The following is a 20,673-nucleotide window of genomic DNA, read 5'->3' as shown; positions in this document are numbered from 1 at the left end:
TGAGCAACTGTAGTAGTTGTTGTTGTTGATGCATTCTTTGAAAACTTTGATGCATTCTTGGGAAAACTGTGTTTGTCCCCACTTTTGTGTGTTGCTCCCAAATCGTCCAGGTACCGGAGGCAGAGCTGCTGTTGCTGGTGACCCGAACTGGTAACTGGTCCTTCCAGGCAGTTGATCCTCTCAGTCCAACCCATCACCTCGCTCCATTCAATTCAGCAAACGCAAATATGAACCCGATCTGTGCCAAGCAGCCCCTGGCCAGGCACAGGGGTGGAAACTGCCCTCCAGGATCCCACAACCGAGCCCAGGAGGATCACAACCAGACACTGCTATCTGTGCATCTGGGATCTGAACCCACAGTGTCTCCACATTCCCATCAACCCTGCATTCTCCTCTTTCCTAAAAGGACACAACCCAAAAGAGTCATTAAGGAAGGCCAGGCAGGGTGGCTCACACCTGTAATCCCAGCACTTTGGGAAGCCAAAGCGGGTGGATCACTTGAGGTCAGGAGTTCGAGACCAGCCCGGCCAACATGATGAAACTAAAAAATACAAAAAGTGTACAAAAATACCAAAATTCTACTAAGAAACAGAAAAATTAGCCGGGCGTGGTGGCACGCTGTAATCCCAGCTACTTGGGAGGCTGAGGCATGAGAATTCCTTGAACCTGGTAGGAGGAGGTTTCAGTGAACAGAGATTGCACCACGGCGCTCCAGCCTGGGCGGCAGACTGAGACTCTATCTCAACAACAACAACAAAAACAAACAAAAAGTTATCAAGGAATAAATAAAACAGGTGACATGTTGTTTTTCTAAAGCCCAAATATCACGTTGTCAACCACACTTCCTGACAACACCTAAATCCCCTTTGAAACCACTTGGAAGTTTCTAGAAGAGCTCACCCACAGTAACAGAACACTCAGGTCTAAAAGGGAAAACACAAAATCCCCAATTTTCTTCTCAGAAATCAGGATTTAATAGCCTCCTAAGGAAACCATAATTTGAGGACCATTGGGTGCACTGCTCTGTAAGGCCTATGATTATAGAACGCTGAGAATGACTGGGAACTTGAACCACCAGGGAATTTGGGCTCCAACTAAAATGAATGAGACCCCTGGCTGGGCATGGTGGCTCACGCCTGTAATCCCAGCACTTTGGGAAGCCGAAGCAAGCAGATCACCTGAGGTCAGGAGTTCGAGACCAGCCTGGTCAACATGATAAAACCCTGTCTCTACTAAAAATAGAAAAATTAGCCAGTCATGGTGGCAGGCACCTGTAATCCCAGCTGCTCGGGAGGCTGAAGCAGGAGAATCGCTTGAACCCAGGAGGCAGAGGTTGCAGTGAGCCGAGATGGTGCCACTGCACTCCAGCCTGGGTGACAGAGTGAGACTCCGTCTCAAAACAGAAAAAATTAAATGAATGAGACCCAAAGCAGAAGGTATAGCAAAGCCCCTTCACCCACACACAGATGCTAAGAGAAGGCTGGGGAGGGCACAAGGAAGTTGCAAAGAGGGAAAATATCACGAGAATAAAGAAACCATCTCAATAAGCATGAGTTTGCCCATGTATGTCTCCCTAGCCTGGCTAAGGAAAGAGTGGGCCGGGGCAGTGGCTCATGCCTGTAATCCCAGCACTTTGGGAGGCTGAGGCAGGAGGATCGCTGGAGACCAGAAGTTCAAGACAAGCCTGGGCAATATAGCAAGACCCATCTCTACAAGCAAGTTTAAAAACTACTTGAGGGACTGAGGCAGGAGGATCCCTAGAGCACAGGGGTTTGAGGCTGCAGTGAGCTATGATTGTACTATTGCACTCTAGCCGGGATGACAGAGTGAGACCTTGTTTGAGAAGGAAGGAAGGAAAGAGGGAGGAAAGGAAGGAAGGAAGGGAAGGGAAGGGAAAGAAGGAAAGAGAGGGAGAGCCGGAGGGAGGGAGAGACGGAGACAGGGAGGGAGAGACGGACGGGGGAGGGGGGAGGGAGGGAGGAGAAGGAAGGGAGGGAGGGAGGGAAGGGAAAGGAAGGAGACAGAAGAAAGGAGGGAGAGGGAGGGGAGGAGAAAGGGAGGGAGGAGGAAGGAGGGGAAAGGGAGGGAGGGAGGGAGAGGAGAAGGGGAGGAAGGGGAGGAGAAAGGGAGGGAGGGAGGAAGGAGGAGAGAGAAGAAGGGAGGGAGGGAAGAGGAGAAGGGAGGGAGGGAGGAAGGAAGGAGCAGAGAAGAAGGGAGGGAGGAAGAGAGGAAGGGAGGGAGGGAGGAAGGAAGGAGAGAGAAGAAGAAGAAGGAAGGGAGGGAGGGAGGAAAGGAGAAGGGATGGAGGGAGGAGAGGAGAAGGGATGGGAGGAAGGGAGGAGGGAGGAAGAGGAGAAGGGATGAAGGGAGGAAGGGGAGAAGGGAGGGAGGGAGGGGGAAGGGAGGGAGGGAGGGGAGCGAGGGGGAAGGGAGGGAGGGAGGAGAAAGGAGGGAGGGAGGAAGGAAGGAAGAGAGAGAAGAAGGAAAGGGAGGGAGGGAGGGAGGAAGGGAGAAGGGGGGAGGAAGGGAGAAGAGAAGGGAGGGAGGAGGGAGAAGGGAGGGAGGGAGGGGAAGGAGAAGGGAGGGAGGAGGGAGAAGGAGGAAAAAGGGAGGGAGGGAGGAGGGAGGGAGAGAAAGAAAGAAAAGAGTTACAAGGAGCTTGGCCTTGGGCATGGAAAGGGATTTGTGGTTAAGAGCTGGCCCCACTTCCAGCCCTTGTACCCCTTAGAAAACCACCTCATGTTTGGCTCACGAACTTCTGCTTCTTGGAACTCGTCTAAGTCCAAGACAACAACCCCTCTGAGGTGTCACTGATCTCATGCCACGTAACCATTCTGTGGCTGCCAGAGGAACCGCCCATTCGGTCTTCTTGGGTTTACTCCTAATTCCACACCCACCTCACCTTGAATTTCCCACTTGAAATCTAAAGATCAAAGGTGTTTCTTGGTTCTCACATAGAAATCGCCCCCTTGAGCTTCCTTCCTATCAGTTTCCTCAGCCTATCTTCCCTCTGGCTGTGTATTATTCACAAAGAGTTCTACAGGATGCAAAGATAAAATTTAATGTACCTTTCCTTAGCAACCGGGAAAAAAAAATCCCTGAAAAATTAAACAGCAGATACCCAAATAGAAACTTTGCTTTAGACAAATGGGATCTGACCACACACACGTGCACAGGCCACACAAACCGTCATAACCTTGACCAGCTTAAGAGAACAATTCTCAAGCCAGTGAGAAAACAACAGCTGTGGCTGGGGGCCGTGGCTCACACCTGTAATCCCAGCACTTTGGGAGGCCCAAGTGTGTGGATCGCTTGAGCCCAGGAGCTCAAGACCAGCTTAGACAACATGGCAAAACCTAGTCTCTGCTATGGATACAAAAATTAGGCTGGGTGCAGTGGCTTACGCAGGTAATCCCAGCACTTTGGGAGGCTGAGGTGGGCAGATCATGAGGTCAGGAGATGGAGACCATCCTGGCCAACATGGTGAAACCCCATCCCTACTAAAAACACAAAAATACAAAAATTAGCTGGGCATGGTGGCACGTGCCTGTAATCCTAGCTACTCGAGAGGCTGAGGCAGGAGAATCACTTGAATCAGGGAGTTGCAGGTTGCAGTGAGCCAAGATCACACCACTGCCCTCCAGCCTGGTGACACAGTGAGACTATATATATAGATAGATAGATAGATTAGATAGATAGATAGATATATCTCTATATATATATAGAGAGAGAGAGAGAGAGAGAAAGAGATACAAACAGACAGACAGACAGAACAGACAGAGAGACAGAGACAGAGTCTTGCTCTATGGCCCAGGCTGGAATACAGTGGCACAATCTCAGCTCACTGCAGCCTCTGCCTCCTGGGTTTAAACCATTCTCCTGCCTCTGCCTCCCAAGTAGGGCTGGGATTACAGGCACCCACCACCATGCCCTGCTAATTGTTGTATTTTTAGTAGAGACAGGGTTTCACCATGTTGGTCAGGCTGGTCTCAAACTCCTGATCTCAAATGATCCACTCTCCTCAGCCTCCCAAAGTGCTGGGATTACAGGTGTTGATCAAACTGTTCTTGATACAACCAGGTAATTCCGGAAAAATGGTCCCCTTGGGGTCTGCTTGTTGGCTGGCTGGTTGGTTGGTTTGAAACAGGATCTCTTTCTGCTGCTCGGGCTGGAGTGCAGTGGCACAGTCACAGCTCACTGCAGCCTCGACTTCCTGGGCTTAAGCGATTCTCCCGCCTCAGCCTCCGAGTAGCTGCGACTACAGGTGCACGCCACCACACCCAGCCAATTTTTATATTTTTAGTAGACACGGAGTTCTTTCTGTATTGCCCAGGCTGGTTTTGAACTCCTGACCTCAAGAATTTCTCCCACCTCAGCCTCTCTAAGTACCAGGATGACAGGTGCGAGGCACTGCGCTGTCTTATTTAGCAATAAGCTAAATTCCGTTTTCAGGAGATGATGCTGTCATCCAACTGCCGGTACAATCCAGGTAAGGATTTCACTCCATCCTCTGTGTTTTCCAAAGGAGCCGGCATTGGAAAAGGACGTGCATTCCACCAAGCATTTTTAACGACCTGGGACTTTGGGGGTCAGGTAAGTTCCGGATTTTATTATTAGTAACAAATTAAATTAACAACAACAAAAAGGTGCACCATCGGTGACCCCTCTGGAACCAAAACATGCACGACCCCATTTACACAGGGGGCAGAGTAAACCACTCAACAGCTGCCTCCGCTCCCACAGAACTGAAAGCTGCAGGGTCAGGGCTGGCAGCCGCGAACTAGGAAGCCGTCCCCGTCAACGCGATCTGGAACAATCCACAACGCTTATCAGGGGCGATACTCTGGGCAAGAGGCAACGAAAACACTCCTTCTGCCAATGGAGCTTTGGAGGGAAGATCGGTTTGTCTGGGGCAGGACTGGGTCACGGGCTACACACCTTCTCCTTTTATTCTCACGAATTCAACACCTGGTAATGCTGGGGCTGTTTCCCAAGTCACAGACTCAGACTTGGGGTGGATAATTCCCCCTTCACTGTTATCTTTTTTTTTTTTTTTTTGAGACGGAGTCTGGCTCTGTGGCCCAGGCTGGAGTGCAGTGGCCGGATCTCAGTTCACTGCAAGCTCCGCCTCCCGGGTTTACACCATTCTCCTGCCTCAGCCTCCCGAGTAGCTGGGACTACAGGCGCCGCCACCATGCCCGGCTAGTTTTTTTTTTTTGGTATTTTTTTAGTAGAGACGGGGTTTCACCGTGTTAGCCAGGATGGTCTCGATCTCCTGACCTCGTGATCCGCCCGCCTCGGCCTCCCAAAGTGCTGGGATTACAGGCTTGAGCCACCGCGTCCGGCCGAGAATATTTTTCTTTTAATTTATGTTTGGGTTTTTTTGAGACGGAGTTTCACTCTGTCACCCAGGCTGGAGTGCAATGGCATGATCTTGGCTCACCACAACCTCCGCCTCCGGCTTCAAGCAATTCTCCTGCCTCAGCCTCCCGAGTAGCTGGGACTACAGGCGCCGCCACATGCCCGGCTAGTTTTTTTTTTTTGGTATTTTTAGTAGGACGGGGTTTCACCGTGTTAGCCAGGATGGTCTCGATCTCTGACCTCGTGATCCGCCCGCCTCGGCCTCCCAAAGTGCTGGGATTACAGGCTGAGCCAAGCGCGGTCCGTACCGAGAAATATTTTCTTTTAATTTATGTTTGGGTTTTTTTGAGACGGAGTTTCACTCTGTCACCCAGGCTGGAGTGCAATGGCATGATCTTGGCTCACCACAACCTCCGCCTCCCGGCTTCAAGCAATTCTCCTGCCTCAGCCTCCCAAGTAATTGGGGTTACAGGCACCCACCACCACGCCCCGCTAATTTCTTGTATTTTTAGTAGAGATGGGGTTTCACCATGTTGGCCAGGCTGGTCTCGAACTCCTGACCTCAGGTGATCCACCTGCCTCGGCCTCCCAAAGTGCTGGGATTACAGGTGTGAGTCACTGTGCCCAGTCAGAAATTTCCATCTCCTTCTATGCCACCCTCTAGCAGCCTCTTCAGCCCCGGCCCCTCAGTGAATTCCTACAGCACACAAGGATCCCAGGCCAGCAATTAGAGTCCTTTTTCAGCTCTGTTTAAAATGTGAGGCTTAGAATAACAATGAAGATGCTTTCAACCACTACAGGGCACTGCAGGAACCCACCCTCCATAAAGCATGTGAAGAATGATTACGCAGCATTCACTTTCCCTTTGCTTCTCTCCCCAAGGAAGGCTCAAAATAAATTCTCTCCTACAGGTCCTTTATTTATGGAGCCAAAGAGCATCTCAGAAGGATGATTTCTGCAGCAAAGGTTGCAGATCATTCGCACATCTTCAAAGTATTAGCATCCACAGCACAGTGCATGGGCTTCTCTATTTGTCTACGAAGAAAAGCAACATCTTCAACAACTCGTGACCAGCAGGGAAAGACTTTAGACAGGAAAAGTCAAATCACAAGTTAAAAAGTCAGAACTGGCTGGGCACGGTGGCTCACGCTTGTCATCCCAGCTCTTTGGGAGGCTGAAGTCAGGAGTTTGAGACCAGCCTGGCCAACATGGTGAAACCCCATCTCTACTAAAGATACAGAAAATGAGCCAGGCGTGGTGGTGCATGCCTGTAATCTCAGCTACCCGGGAGGCTGAGGCAGGAGAATCACTTAAACCCGGGAGGCAGAGGTTGCAGTGAGCCGAGATCGTGCCATTGTACTCCAGCCTGGGCGACAGGGCAAGACTTTGTCTCAAAAAAAGAAAGGAAGGAAGGGAGGGAGGGAGGGAGGGAGGAAGGAAAGAAGGAGAGAGAAATGGGATATAGACACTTTAACTTCCCAAAACCCAGACAGGTTGGCTGTTAGGCAACCTGAGTGAGAAGTCTATGAACCAGCTTCTCAATAAATGCCTTTGAAGGATGGCTTCGTGATGAAGGTGTTTTCTCTTTGTGACTAAACTCCTTACTCATCTGAAGGGGGAAATTCCATTTAAGAAATGAACCAGGTATGAGAAGAGACGTTTTCCCCGGAGGGAGGCAGTCACCTCTTCTTTCCTCCCTGGGGCTCGGAACCTGTTTCTTCACACGTCCTCGCAGAACTCGAGTTCTCATTACCCCCTGTGCTGGCCCCTCCATAAACATTTGCTGAACAAATAAACCCACGACGGAAGGCAACAGAAACTTCAAGACAAGACGGCGGCCCGACTGCCTAACCGGAGGGAACCAGACGTTACCATTAAAGTTAAAAGTTAAAAGCCTTCCCAAGGTCACCGAGCGAGGTCTGTCTCACCTGGCCTGAGGTCCTCATTCCTCTCTACCCTGTTTACCCAGGATGGAAAAATGACGTTCTCTGCTGGTGGACTGGTGTCCACGTGGGAGATTTCAACACAGCATCTGGGAGTTTTAAACCTCCGTCATCGCTGCAGCCCACGGAACAAAATCAGGGACCAGGTACGCGTTAGGGGATTTGCAAATGCCGTCTTATTTCATCCACTCAGTGACCATAGAGGAAGGTGTGATGATGATTTATCCCTCTTTTTATAGATGAGGAAACAGAGATGTTCAGTAGTTCCAAAGATCCTTCCCTTCCCTTTTTTCTTCCCTTCCTTCCTTCTGTCCTTCCTTCTTCTCTCCCTTTCTCCCTCCCTCCCTTCCTCCCTCACTCCCTTTCCTTCCTTCCCTCCCTCCTTCCTTCCTTCTTCCCTCCCTCCCTTCTTCCTTCTTTCCCTCCCTCCCTCCTTCCCTCCCTCCCTCCTTCTTCCCTCCCTTCTTCCTTCCTTCCTTCCCTCCCTCCCTCCTTCTTCCCTCCCTCCCTCCTTCTTCCTCCCTCCCTCCTTCTTCTTTCTTCCCCCCTCCCTCCTTCCCTCCCTCCCTCCTCCCTCCCTCCTTCCTTCCTTTTCCCTCCCTCCCCTTCTTCCGCCCTCCCCCATTCCTCCCTTCTTCTTCTTCCTTCTTCCCTCCTTCTTCCCTCCTCTTCCCTCCTTCTTCTTCCTCTTCCTCCCTCCTTCTTCCCTCTGTTTTTCCTTCCTTCTTCCCTCCCTCCCTCCTTCCTTCTTCACTCCCTCCCTCCTTCCTTATTCCCTCCCTCCCTTCCTTTTCCTTCCTTCCTTCCTTCCTTCCTTCCTTCCTTCCTTCCCCCCTCCCTCCCTCCCTCCTTCCTTCCTTCTTCCCTGCCTCCCTCCCTTCATTTATTTCTTCACAGTCTGGCTCTGTTGCCCAGGCTGGAGTGCAGTGGTGCAATCATAGCTCACTTCAGCCTCGACCCCTGGGCTCAGTGGATCTTCCCGCCTCAGCCTCCCAAGTAGCTGGGGCTACAGGCACACGCCACTGTGACTGGCTAAATTTTTATTTTTTGTAGACAAAGGTCACACAGCAAAGAAGTGGAAGAACTGGGATTCGAACCCAGGACCACGGGCTCTGAGTCTGTGCTTGTTCATGGAAGCACCAGTCAGTTCAGGCGCTCCCAGGCCTCGCCCAGATGGTCAAATGCTTCAAACAAGGACACCAGGGAAGGTCACTGTTCCTCGTATTTATGCCCCTTGTGTCACTGTCTATATCTGGGGTTAAGAATCACTCCAAAAACACCACAATGATCTCCCAGACTGTCAATTCCAGCAGAGCAGACAGCCGTCCCCACCACCACCCGCTCCACCCACTCAGTCCTCTCTGGGTTCCGCTTCAGGATGACTCGAAAGACAGAAAAAGACTCAAAGCAAAATGCCTACAGCTTGGAAATGCCAGCAGCCCCTAAAAACTACTGAGCTTCCTTTTATTTATTTATTTATTTATTTATTTTAGATGGAGTCTTGCTCTGTCACCCAGGCTGGAGTGCAGTGGCATGATCTTGGCTCACTGCAACTTTCACCTCCTGGGTTCAAGTGATTCTCCTGCCTCAGTCTCCCGAGTAGCTTGGATTATAGGCACGTGCCACCATGCCCGGCTAAGTTTTGTCATTTTTAGTAGAGATGGGGTTTCATCGTGTTGGCCAGGCTGGTCTCGAACTCCTGACCTCAGGTCATCCACCCACCTTGGCCTCCCAAAGTGCTGGGATTACAGGCGTGAGCCACTGCACCCAGCCCCGAGCCTACTTTTCTGGTAACATCCTTCATTTCTGCTTCCTTCTCTGAACATATTTGAATCACAAAGCCCCGGCTCTGTTGGGAAATTCTGATGGGAATTGAAACAGGTTCCAAATCTCATGGTCTCACCTGAGGGAAAAGTGGCTAAGAAGATGGAAGCAAGACGGGTGCAGTGGCTCACGCTGGTAATCCCAGCGCTTTGGGAGGCCAAGCCAGGTGGATAACCTGAGGTCAGGAGTTCAAGACCAGCCTGACTAACATGGTGAAACCCCATCTCTACTAAAAATACAAAACATTATCCAGGTGTGGTGGTGTGCACCTGTAATCCCAGCTACTCGGGAGGCGGAGTCAGGAGAATCGCTTAAATCCAGGAGGCAGAGGTTGCAGTGAGCTGAGATCACACCATTGCACTCCAGCCTGGGCAACAGAGTGAGACTCTGTCTCAAAGACAAAAAGAAGATGGAAGTAACTGACTGTGACCCTGAAATCCTAAACAGAATATTGCATGGCATCTTGGACCTCCGTGATGTTATGTGGTACAAATGAGACAGCCCCTGAACTCCCACTGTGTACCAGGCGTTGGGGAGAGGTGCATAGTAGCAGGACAGATATCCAGAGGGCAACAGGGAACCACAGGGGATGTCCCTGGGCTCTGGGTTCTAAAGTGCAGGTGCCTTGTATCCAGGGGGTCTAGGAAGGAACAAACTGCTGCAATCTAAGGGATCCACTGCAGGTGTCCCCAGAAGCCACAGCAAGGCCACCAGGATGCTGGGGCTCCGTATCCACCTCTCACCAAGCCTCTGCTCCAACTTCTGTTGGCCTCTGGCTAGAGACCTGCCCAGAGGGAGTTTCCAGGCTCAGATGCTGGGTTTCTCACTGTATCCTTTTCCCACTACTGCTGTCACAAATGCCCACAAATGTAAAACGACATACATTTATTATTTTCTCTTGCATCAGGATCTTACTCTGTTGCCTAGGCTGGAGTGCAGTGGTGCAGTCATGGCTCACTGCAGCCTCGAACTCCTGGGCTCAAGCAATCCTCCCACCTCAACCTCCCAAGTAGCCGGGAATATAGATGTGTGCCACCAAGCCCAGCTAATTGTTTTGTAGAGATGGGGTCTTCCTATGTTGCCCAGACTGGTCTCAAACTCCTAGCCTCAAGAAATCGTCCCACCTTGGCCTCCCAAAGCATTGGCATTACAGGCATGAGCCACCATGCCTTGCCTATTTTCTCACAGTTTTGGTGGTGAAAAGCCCAAAATGAGTCTTTTTTTTTTTTTTGAGGCGGAGTCTCGCTCTGTCGCCCGGACTGGAGTGCAGAGGCCGAATCTCAGCTCACTGCAAGCTCCGCCTCCCGGGTTTGCGCCATTCTCCCGCCTCAGCCTCCCGAGTAGCCGGGACTACAGGTGCCCGCCACCTCGCCCAGCTAGTTTTTGTATTTTTAGTAGAGACGGGGTTTCGCTGTGTTAGCCAGGATGGTCTCGATCTCCTGACCTCGTGATCCGCCCATCTCGGCCTCCCAAAGTGCTGGGATTACAGGCTTGAGCCACCGCGCCCGGCCCAAAATGAGTCTTACACAGCTAAAATCAAGATGTCACCAAAGGCTGGTTCTTTCTGGAGGCTCCAGAGAAAATCCAGCTTTTAGGGCAGACTCTTTATCTTGGCCATAGCATTCTGATCTCTTGCCTCCCTCTTTCCCTGAAAAGGGTCCCTGTGATGACATCTGGTGCACCAGATAATCTAGGATCATCCCCCATCTCAAGATCCTCAACTTAATCACATCTGTAAAGAGCTTTGTGCCAAGTGAGGTACCAAATTCACAGGTGACAGGGATTACGATGTGGGCATCTCTGGGGGAAGGGAAAGGCATCATTCAACCGACCATATTCACCCTTCCCGGTATTTTCCCCTCCCAGCCACAGAATGTTTCGGTAGCAGTCAGCGAGTGATATCTCTCACCTTTTTCTTTTTTCTTTTTTTGAAACAGAGTCTCACTCTGTCGCCCAGGCTGGAGTGCAGTGGCGCGATCTCGGCTCACTGCAAGCTCCATTTCCCGGGTTCATGCCATTCTCCTGCCTCAGCCTCCCAAGTAGCTGGGACTACAGGCGCCCGCCACCTCGCCCGGCTAATTTTTTATATTTTTAGTAGAGATGGGGTTTCACCGTGTTAGCCAGGATGGTCTCGATCTCCTGACCTCGTGATCCACCCGCCTCGGCCTCCCAAAGTGCTGGGATTACAGGCGTGAGCCACCGTGTCCGGCCTTCTTTTTTTCCCTTTTGTAAAAACAAAACGGAAAAGTTGCAAGGGTGATACGAAGAGTTCTCACACGTGTACCCATCACTCAGCAGAGATAAATCCCCAGGAATGAAACAGAAGGCTGCACCCAAGAATCTGCTGCTCAGAAGAGTCCTAAAAGCTCTCTCCACTGTGGGAGGATGGGATGGCGACGGAGACAGGAGAGTCCCTGCCTTGTGGTGGGGGAAGAGAGATTGCAAAACGGTGAGCAAAGAAATAAACACGTTCTGCCTCCGTAGGAAAACACAGGGGGAAGGAGAGAAATACTGACACCCCGGGATGGCCGCTTGGCAGTGTCTCCGAGACATTTCTGCTTGTCGCAACCAGTGTGGGGTGGGAGTGCTACTGGCATCTAGTGGGGAGAGGCCAGGGATGCTACTGAACACCCTAAAATGCCGAGGACAGCCCCCACCGGAGAGACTAATCCAGCCCCAAATGTCCTCAGTACTGCGGTTGAATAAGCATGGAGTGAGGAAATTTCATCTAAGAGAAATCAAATTAGCTGCCTAACGTCACCCTGCTCAAAAGGGGCAGACCTGGGGTTAACAACCATGGGTTCTTCTCAGAGATTCTGCACACTGAACTTCTTGCCTCTTGTTTTTTGTTTTGTTGTTTTCTGTTTGTTTGTTTGTTTTTATGAAACGGAGCCTCGCTCTGTTGCCCAGGCTGGAGTGCAACAGCGCGATCTCCATTCACTGCAACCTTCACCTCTGGGGTTTAAGTGATTCTCCTGCCTCAGTCACCCAAGTGCCTGGGATTACGGGCACCCGCCACCACATCTGGCTACTTTTTTGTAGAGGTGGGGTTTTGCCATGTTGGCCAGGCTGGTCCCCAACTCCTTACCCCAGGTGATCCACCTGCCTTGGCCGCCCAAAGTGCTGAGATTACAGGCGTGGACCAGCCCTTGTCTGTTGTTTGAGCAAAGATAATCTGAGGAAATCATATGAGGAAGGATCACAGGGAAAAGCATGTAAGTAGAGGGAACAGCAAGTGCAGAGGCTTAGAGGCAGCGGGAAGGCAGCCAGTGAGCTCCAGCCAAGGGTCCCATGTCAGAGAAGTAGGCAACTGGCTTGTTGGTGGCAGCAAAGAAGGCATGAACCATTCTCTCTTCTGCACAGCAGTCACTCTGTGTGTGGTTTTCAGACATATTTAAAGTGGATTTTAAAAACAAACAAACACAAAGGACTTGCAGTCCAACATCTGAGTAGGGGCTTTGTTAGGCTTCCCAGGACCTGGGGAAATTACCCAGGATCCAGGATCAAACTGCAGGGGTGTCTGTTGCAGGGACCAGATATATCACTCTCTCCTGACCACAACCTTCCCAACCTCTACACTGGCCTTTGAAGCTCTGGGCTCCAGTTACTTCCACTGACCACCCCCAGGGATGGAAACCATTGAGGGGAGTTCTGAGGCTCTCTGGGCTTCACATGTTGCTTTGATTGTCATGTCTTGGATTAGCAAGACCTCTCTCCGTTTGTGAGAACAGAAAGCTGTTATACAGAGAGAGAGAGATAAGGGAGGGAGGAAAGGACGAAAGGACGGAAGGACGGAAGGAAGGAAGGAAGGAAGGAAGGCAGGAAGGCAGGAAGGCAGGCAGGCGAGAGAGAGAGAGAGAGGAAGGAAGGAAGAAAAAGAGAGAGAAAGAAAAGAGAAAGGGAGGGAGGGAGGGAAGGAAGGAAGGAAGGAAGAAAGGAAGGAAGGAAAGAAGGAAGGAAGGAGAAAGAAAAAAAGAAAGAAAGAGAGAGGGAGAGAGGGAGGGAGGGAGGGAGGGAAAGGAGGGAGGTAAGGAAGGAAGGAAGGAGGGAGGGAAGGAAGGAAGCAAAGAGAAAGAAAGAAAAAAAAAAAGAAAAGAAAAAGAAAGAAAAAGGAGGGAAGGAGGGAAAGAAAGAAAATGAAAAAAAGAGAAAAAAATGATTGCTGGCTCATTTAAAAAGTCATAGGACAAGCATGCTTTCAGGTATAGCTACATCCAGGTGTCAAATGATGTCATGGGCACCCCATCTCTCTCCCTTTCCTTGTCTCAGTCCTGCTTCCTTCTATGGTGTAAGAAGTCTGAGACAGGTGGTCTCTACATGGTAGCACCTGGATTATAGCTTCACAGTTCTAGCAAGGAAAAAATCTCTCTTTCAATCACTCCCACCAACGTCCCAGAACTGAATCTTATGGAACCCTCTGGGGTCACATGCCCACCCCTGAACCAATCATGGAGGCTAGAGGAATTAAGAAAGCTGATTGGCCCAGTCTGAGCCCTGTGCCTTCCCCTGAGCCAATCATAAGAGTCTGAAGGAATAAAGGAAGCTGGCTCTGGGAAGAGTCCGCACAGTGAGGTCTGAGTGGCTTTCCAGGCAAAATATGATTCTAACCCACGCAAAATCTGGTTCTATCTCCAGGAATGCTGAGTAGGCATATCTGAATGCCTCCTCTCCAGAGATGAGTAGTCTTGTGTTTGCCTGCTTTTCAAGTTGCTGGCAAAAGTGAATCCTATTTTGTTGTTTTATTTTATTTTTCAGCCTCGCTCTGTCACCCAGGCTGGAGTGCAGTGGCACGATCTTGGCTCACTGCAACCTCCGCCTCCTGGGTTCAAGCGATTCTCCTGCCTCAGTTTCCCGAGTAGCTGGGGCTACAGGTGCACCCCCACGCCTGGCTAATTTTTGTATTTTAAGTAGAGACGGGGTTTCGCCATGTTGGCCAGGCTGGTCTCGAACTCCTGACCTCAGGTGATCCTTCTGCCATGGCCTCCCAAAGTGCTGGGATTACAAGTGTGAGCCACCGTGTCCGGCTGCGAATCCTATTTTTACAACTTGTGCCAACTCTAGGTAGGTTCGGTCTTGTTATGCCGATTCGAAAAACTGGGACTAACAGCATATGTTATGCAGTGACCAAGAAAATTAAATAAAATAATAGATATCAAACACACTTAGCACAGGGTCTAGTATTTGGTAAGCCCGCCACACATTGGCCATTATTATTACTATATTTTAAATTTTACTGGTAACAGTATGATTTGAATATTTGTCCCCTCCAAAACTCACGTTGAAGTGTAATTCCCCATGTGGCAGCACTGAGAGGTGCAGCCTTTAAGAGGTGATTATGGCCGGGCGCGGTGGCTCAAGCCTGTAATCCCAGCACTTTGGGAGGCCGAGACGGGCGGATCACGAGGTCAGGAGATCAAGACCATCCTGGCTAACACGGTGAAACCCCGTCTCTACTAAAAAATACAAAAAACTAGCCGGGCGAGGTGGCGGGCGCCTGTAGTCCCAGCTACTCGGGAGGCTGAGGCAGGAGAATGGCGTCAACCCGGGAGGCGGAGCTTGCAGTGAGCTGAGATCCGGGCACTGCACTCCAGCCTGGGCCACAGAGCCAGACTCCGTCTCAAAAAAAAAAAAAAAAAGGCAAAGAGGGAGGCCAATGAAAAACTGGCTAAAACTGGCCAGGCACTGTGGCTCATGCCTGTAATCCCAGGACTTTGGGAGACCAAGGAGGGAGTATCACCTGAGGTCAGGAGTTTGAGACCGGCCTGGCCAGCGTGGCAAAACACCATCTCTACTAAAAATACAAAAATTCGCCCAGTGTGGTGGTGTGTGCTTGTAATCTCAGCTACTCGGGAGGCTGAGGCAGGAGAATTACTTGAACCTGGGAGGCGGAGGTTGCAGTGAGCTGAGATTGCGCCACTGCACTCCAGCCTGGGTGACAGAGCAAGACTCAAAACAAACAAAACAACAGGCTAAAACTAAAGAGGTTACCATGTGCCACACACTACACTTTATATATCACAAGCATTAATTACCCCATTTGATTTTCACCCAAACCAAGAAATGGAAGTATCTAGAGAAAGAAGCCCAGCATAAAGACACAAGGGAGTATTTTTGGAGATAACCATTGACAGAAATGAGTTAAAGAAAATTCAATCAGTGTCCAGGCTCTGGTGTAAAATTCTGCTTTTGGGTGAAATGTAGGGTGACCTGGGCACATTGTGATGGTCCTGGGTAACCAACAGCAGATGGGCTTTTGCAGAGAAAATCCAGGGCCCTGTGATGGGTTGGTCACCCTAGTGACCCAATTTTGGCCTCCAGATAGTAGCTTCTGGCCAACTCTAAGAGGATCAGGAAGGCAAGGTTAGCACAGACTGTGCTGCTTCTTCATTGAACTCCTATTCACCCTTCAAAACCCAGTACAAAATTCCCTTCCTCTGGAAGGCAAAGTATAGCAGGAAAAGCTAGGGTTCTGAAGCCAGAGAGACTGTGGGTTCAAATCCTAGCTCTGTGAAAAGATGTGCTTGGGAGACAATGCATGCTCAATAACTGTATACAGCTGGTGCTCAATAAATAGTAACTTGTGGATGTTCCCAGGTGCTTCAAAGCCCTTAACCTGATAGATGCTACTTATTAAACCCAAAATTTCCCATCTTCCCCCTCCTCTAAGTCACCAGAACAGACTGGAACACAATTTTTTTTTTTTTTTTTTTTGAGACGGGCGGAGTCTCGCTCTGCCACCAGTCTGGAGTGCAGTGGCATGATCTCGGCTCACTGCAACCTCTGCCTCCTGGGTTTAAGCCATTCTCCCGCCTCAGCCTCCCGAGTAGCTGGGACTACAGGCGCACACCACCACGCCCAGCTAATTTTTGTATTTTTAGTAGAGACGGGGTTTCACCATGTTGGCCAAGATGGTCTCGATCTCTTGACCTCATGATATGCCTGCCTCAGCCTCCCAAAGTGCTGGGATTACAGGAGTGAGCCACCGCACCAGGCCAGTTTTTTTGTTTTTTTTTTTTTTTAAGACAAAGTCTTATCACATGCGCAAAACAGTTCATGCAAATCTCCGTTTCAGTCTTTCTCCCTCAACCTCAAGCCCTGACACCAAGCACGGCTGTTTTCCACTTGGCTTTTCCTCTGCCAAGAATTTCTCCAGAGCACAAACAGAGGCATGCAGCGAAGTAAACACGGGAAGCTCTGAAAACCCATTCACGGGCAGCTCAAAGGTGTCGAGACACCAGGGTGTGTGGCCGAGCTTTCTGCCATGGGGACAGCGAGACTCCACGAAGCCGAGGCGACTTCTGACGGCCCCACTCCAGATGACCAAGCCACATCTCCACCAGAGGAAGGAGAACACACAAAGAAAGACACTGTCTGTGCCGGAGGGCGATGGCCCAGGCAGTGCACCCTGGGCGAAGGCGCCAAGAAGCCATAAGATGTGCGTCCCGAGGAAATGCACTGTGGTTATAAATACAGCAAAGAGTATTTGGATGAAGCGGGTGTCTGAAAGTGGAGATGGTCCTGGCTAACCAACAGCAGGTGGGCTTTTGCAGAGATCATCCAGGGCCCTTTTCACAGGGACCTGCGGCTGTAAGGAAGTCCCCCAAGCCCCCATTAAATATCCAGGTTCTCCTTGTCTCTAAATTAGCTGGCTGAAGAAAACTTGGTCCAAACTGCATCGGTGGTGGGGGTGGGGGAACAGAGGAAAGAAAAGGGGATGAGACAGGCAGACAGACAGACAGACAAACAGAGACAGACGGGGAGTATCCCATCAAGGCAGCAGGGCAGCAGCAAAGAGGAGACAGGAGAGAGGAGGGGACAGGGGAGGCTGTGGCCACATGCTATAACACTTAGAGCTTCTGTGCACCCAGCACTATTCCAATTATTAACCATTTATTCCCCCCAACAATCCTAGATGTTACCATTTTACAGAGGAGAAGACTGAGGCACAGAGAGGTTCAGTAACCTGCCCATGGCCACACAGCTATTGAGTGACTGAGCCATAAGAAGATGCTCGCTCCATCAATGTTACTGTGGACCAGTTGCCATCATGGGCGTAAGATGATTCCTCAGGGAGAAACACTGATGTTCCCCTTCCCCGACACTTTCTCCAGATTAGCTTAGGGTGCTTGAGTGCCTGGCCCGCCCCCACCCACCCCCCACCACCAAGCCAAAATGCTTGAGTCACACCCTCTGATTCTCCAGTGTACCATGTCACCAATTCGGTGTTTCACGAGGGGCTTCCAGGAGAGAAGGACCTGTCTATTTTCTTCCCTGCGGCTATTCCTGACTCCCCAGCCCAGCACTTGAATAATACATAAACCCACCCTTATTACATGACTATAATCATATTCCCCCAGATTCCTTGGTCCCCCAAGACTAGGGACGTGGTTTTTGTTGGTAGCACTGCAGTGTCAAGCCACAGAGCCATTTGGCTGATGATAGGCTCTTGGTTTCCATTTCCCATCCCCTCAAAAAAAGAGCAGAGAATAATTGCAGAGTACCCCTCACCCCCATTCCAGCACCCTGGTCCAGGGGTCCTCAAATGGAGGCGATTCTGCTCACCAGGAGACACCTAGCAGTGTCTGGAGACATTAGTGTTTGCCATGCCTTGGGGGCGGCGCTCCTGGCATGGAGTGGGTGGAAGCCAGGGATGCTGCTCAGCACCCTGCAGTGCCCAGGATGGCCCCGCCCCAGAGAACAATCCAGCCCCAGTGTCCACCGGACCCAGGTGGACAAACCTCGTCGCAGAATGGGAAGCCCCTCTTCTCCACCACATCAAAGCCAAGATGACAACGTCTCTGAGTTGGACGCAAAGTTAGGGGGAAGTCTCATTTTGCAAATGGCTGACTGTAACACTGAAAAAAGAAAATTAAAAAATGTCTGAGGATTGGCCAGGCGTGGTGCCTCACGCCTGTAATCCCAGCACTTTGGGAGGCCAAGGCAGGAGGATCACGAGGTCAAGAGATTGAGACCATCCTGGCCAACATGGTGAAACCCCATCTCTACTAAAAATACAAAAAAATTAGCTGGGCGTGGTGGCATGTCCCTGTAGTCCCAGCTACTCAGGAGCCTGAGGCAGGAGAATTGCTTGAACGCAGGAGGTGGACGTTGCAGTGAGCCGCGATCACACCACCGCACTCCAGCCTGGCAACAGAGCGAGACTCCGACTCAAGGAAAAAAGAAAAAAAAAAATGTCTGAGGACCAACTGCAGTGGCTCCTGCCTGTAATCCCAGCACTTTGGGAGGCAGAGGCAGGAGAGTTGCCTGAGCCTGATAGGTCAAGACCATCCCTGGCAACAGAGTAAGACCCCATCTCTACAAAAAAATATAAAAATTAGCCAAGCGTGATGGTGTGCACCTGTGGTCCCAGCTACTCGGGAAGCTGAAGTGGGAGGACTGCTTGAGCCCAAGAGGTCAAGGCTACAGTAAGCCATGATCACGTCACTGCACGCCAGCCTGGGCAACAGAGCCAGACCCTGTTAAAAAAAAAAAAAAAAAAAAAAAAGCCTGAAGGAGGAGGTGAGTCCTAGAAACAGCCTGGCTCCATCTCGGTACACCCATACCCCAAACAGGTTTCCAAATTGCAAAAATGGCTGATAAATTGTTAAAGCTGATGTAAAAACCAATGCCCTCCTCCTCCTGCCGATTTTGCTACTCTTGAGCAAGATCTCAGCAGCTCTACTTGGATGCTGGAAATATATGCCAGAGGAGACTTATTATGCTAATTTCCTTTAGTAAACAGTTCAAATCTTGTCTTGGACACCAATGAAATAAGAAAAGCTAGCTACAGGCTGTGTGGAATTCCCTCCTCTTAACACTAAGCATCAGGCATTCCATGATGTTTGCTCTTGGGGTAGCAAACATGAATGTTTCTAGAACACTGAGTTTTCCAGCATATACCTTTTCCAGTTATTTTCAATAGGTGTAAAAAATTAATGAATTCACTATTTGTTGCTGGACAGTCCCTCTGGAACAAAGAACTGTGTGTTAAATACCAGCTGAATAATCAAGCAAACATTGGCATTTTTTTTAAAAAAACGGTCTGGCTCTGTTGCCTAGGCTGGAGTGCAGTGGCGCAATCACAGCTCACTGCAGCCTCAACCTCCTGAGCTCAAGCAATCCTCTCACCTCAGCCTCTCAAGTAGCTGGGACTACAGGCATGCACTATCACACCCAGCTAATTTTTGTATTTTTTTGTAGAGATGGGGTTTCACCAAGTTGCCCAGGCTGGTCTCGAACTCCTGGACTCAAGCGATCCACTTGCCTCCGTCTCCCCAAATGCTGCAATCACAGGCGTGAGCCACTGTGCCCGGTCAACATTTGCATTCTCGTCGAAAGATCACGTGCTTTTTCCAAAGCCTGTGAGAGTTTTGCATCGACTCCAGCCAGCTTAGACCTAATGTGGGTCCTCCCCTTTCACCAAGAGGACCAGCAGCTATTGCAGATGCCCTTGCAAATTACAAAACGAGTTCTTCATCAAGCCACACAAGGTTATGGACTGGAAAGGCAGCCCACCCTGATGAAAACCACAGTCGCGGTATAAATTGCTTTGCTTTTGTTTTTGTTTTTCCAGAACACTGATATGTATCCTCGATGGTTAACATTGTGTTCTAAAAGGTGTTTTTCTGTTTCTTAACATACCAGAAACAGGATGGTCTGAGACCGGAACCTTCACACTAAGGTCATATTTCAACACAGAAACCAGGGCAGCATCACCCAGAAAAAAAAGGAGGGGGCATAAATCAGACTGTCCCAAATCTAGGGCCTCTCTCGGGGCACAAGAAACAGCCCCAGAGGGCCCCATGGGTCCTGCTCACTAAGGCCATTTGTCTCTGTTCACTGTGGTACCGGGTGGTTCTGAAATGCATCCTAACTTTAGTGATGACACAGGGTCCGGCAAGTATCCAGACCTACAGTCCACCAGACTTTCCATCAAGAGCTGCTCTAAAACGAATAGCGACATTTGGCCGGAAGCAACAAAACAACATTCCACTCTGCTTGCAAATTGAGGCGGGGGTTTAAAGGCTTATTTTAACAGCTTAACAGCTTAGCAAAATAAATCTGCTGTCATTATACACAGACAAATGTCATTTATGTCTCTTGCATCTATGAGACAATCAAGATTTCACGATCACACCCCATTTACTCAGTGAGGCTAAAGACAGGAAGGTCAAGAGGATGAACAATTATATAATTATCCTCTGCAGTAAAACAATTGAGGCATTTCACTCAAATCAGAAATGAGACTGGGCTGACCATATTCAGCTGCGTCACTGAACACTGTTCTGGAAGTTCCTGCCATAACAAGGTTAACAGCAATAACTGGTCTAATTATTGGCAAAAGGCAACAAGTCATCATTATCTGCAGATGCTGCAATTATAGAGTTGGAAAATTGAAGGGAATCAATTGCAAGGCTTTTAGAACTAGTAAGCATTTAATAAGGTAGCAGTGAGTAAAGAAAACACGATCCCTGTCCCCTGTTCTACAAAATAATCACTTTTAATACTTCAAAACATCTCCCTTATATTAGATGATAGACACATG

The 20,673-nt window shown here is 49.9% G+C and overlaps 1 protein-coding gene and 1 pseudogene across 4 annotated transcripts in view; both read right to left on the bottom strand.

Moving 5' to 3' along the window:
• Positions 1-20,673, bottom strand: part of INSR (insulin receptor) — a 189,408-nt gene that overhangs the window by 104,077 nt on the left and 64,658 nt on the right. The window lies entirely within an intron of this gene.
• Positions 16,095-17,309, bottom strand: LOC117076718 (annotated as a pseudogene).

The sequence above is a fragment of the Trachypithecus francoisi genome, unplaced genomic scaffold (genome assembly GCF_009764315.1).
Source record: "Trachypithecus francoisi isolate TF-2019V2 unplaced genomic scaffold, Tfra_2.0 Lachesis_group5, whole genome shotgun sequence".
Classification (NCBI taxonomy): domain Eukaryota; kingdom Metazoa; phylum Chordata; class Mammalia; order Primates; family Cercopithecidae; genus Trachypithecus; species Trachypithecus francoisi.
Note: the sequence above shows the minus strand (reverse complement) of the source record. Positions and strands in the feature narration are given on the sequence as shown.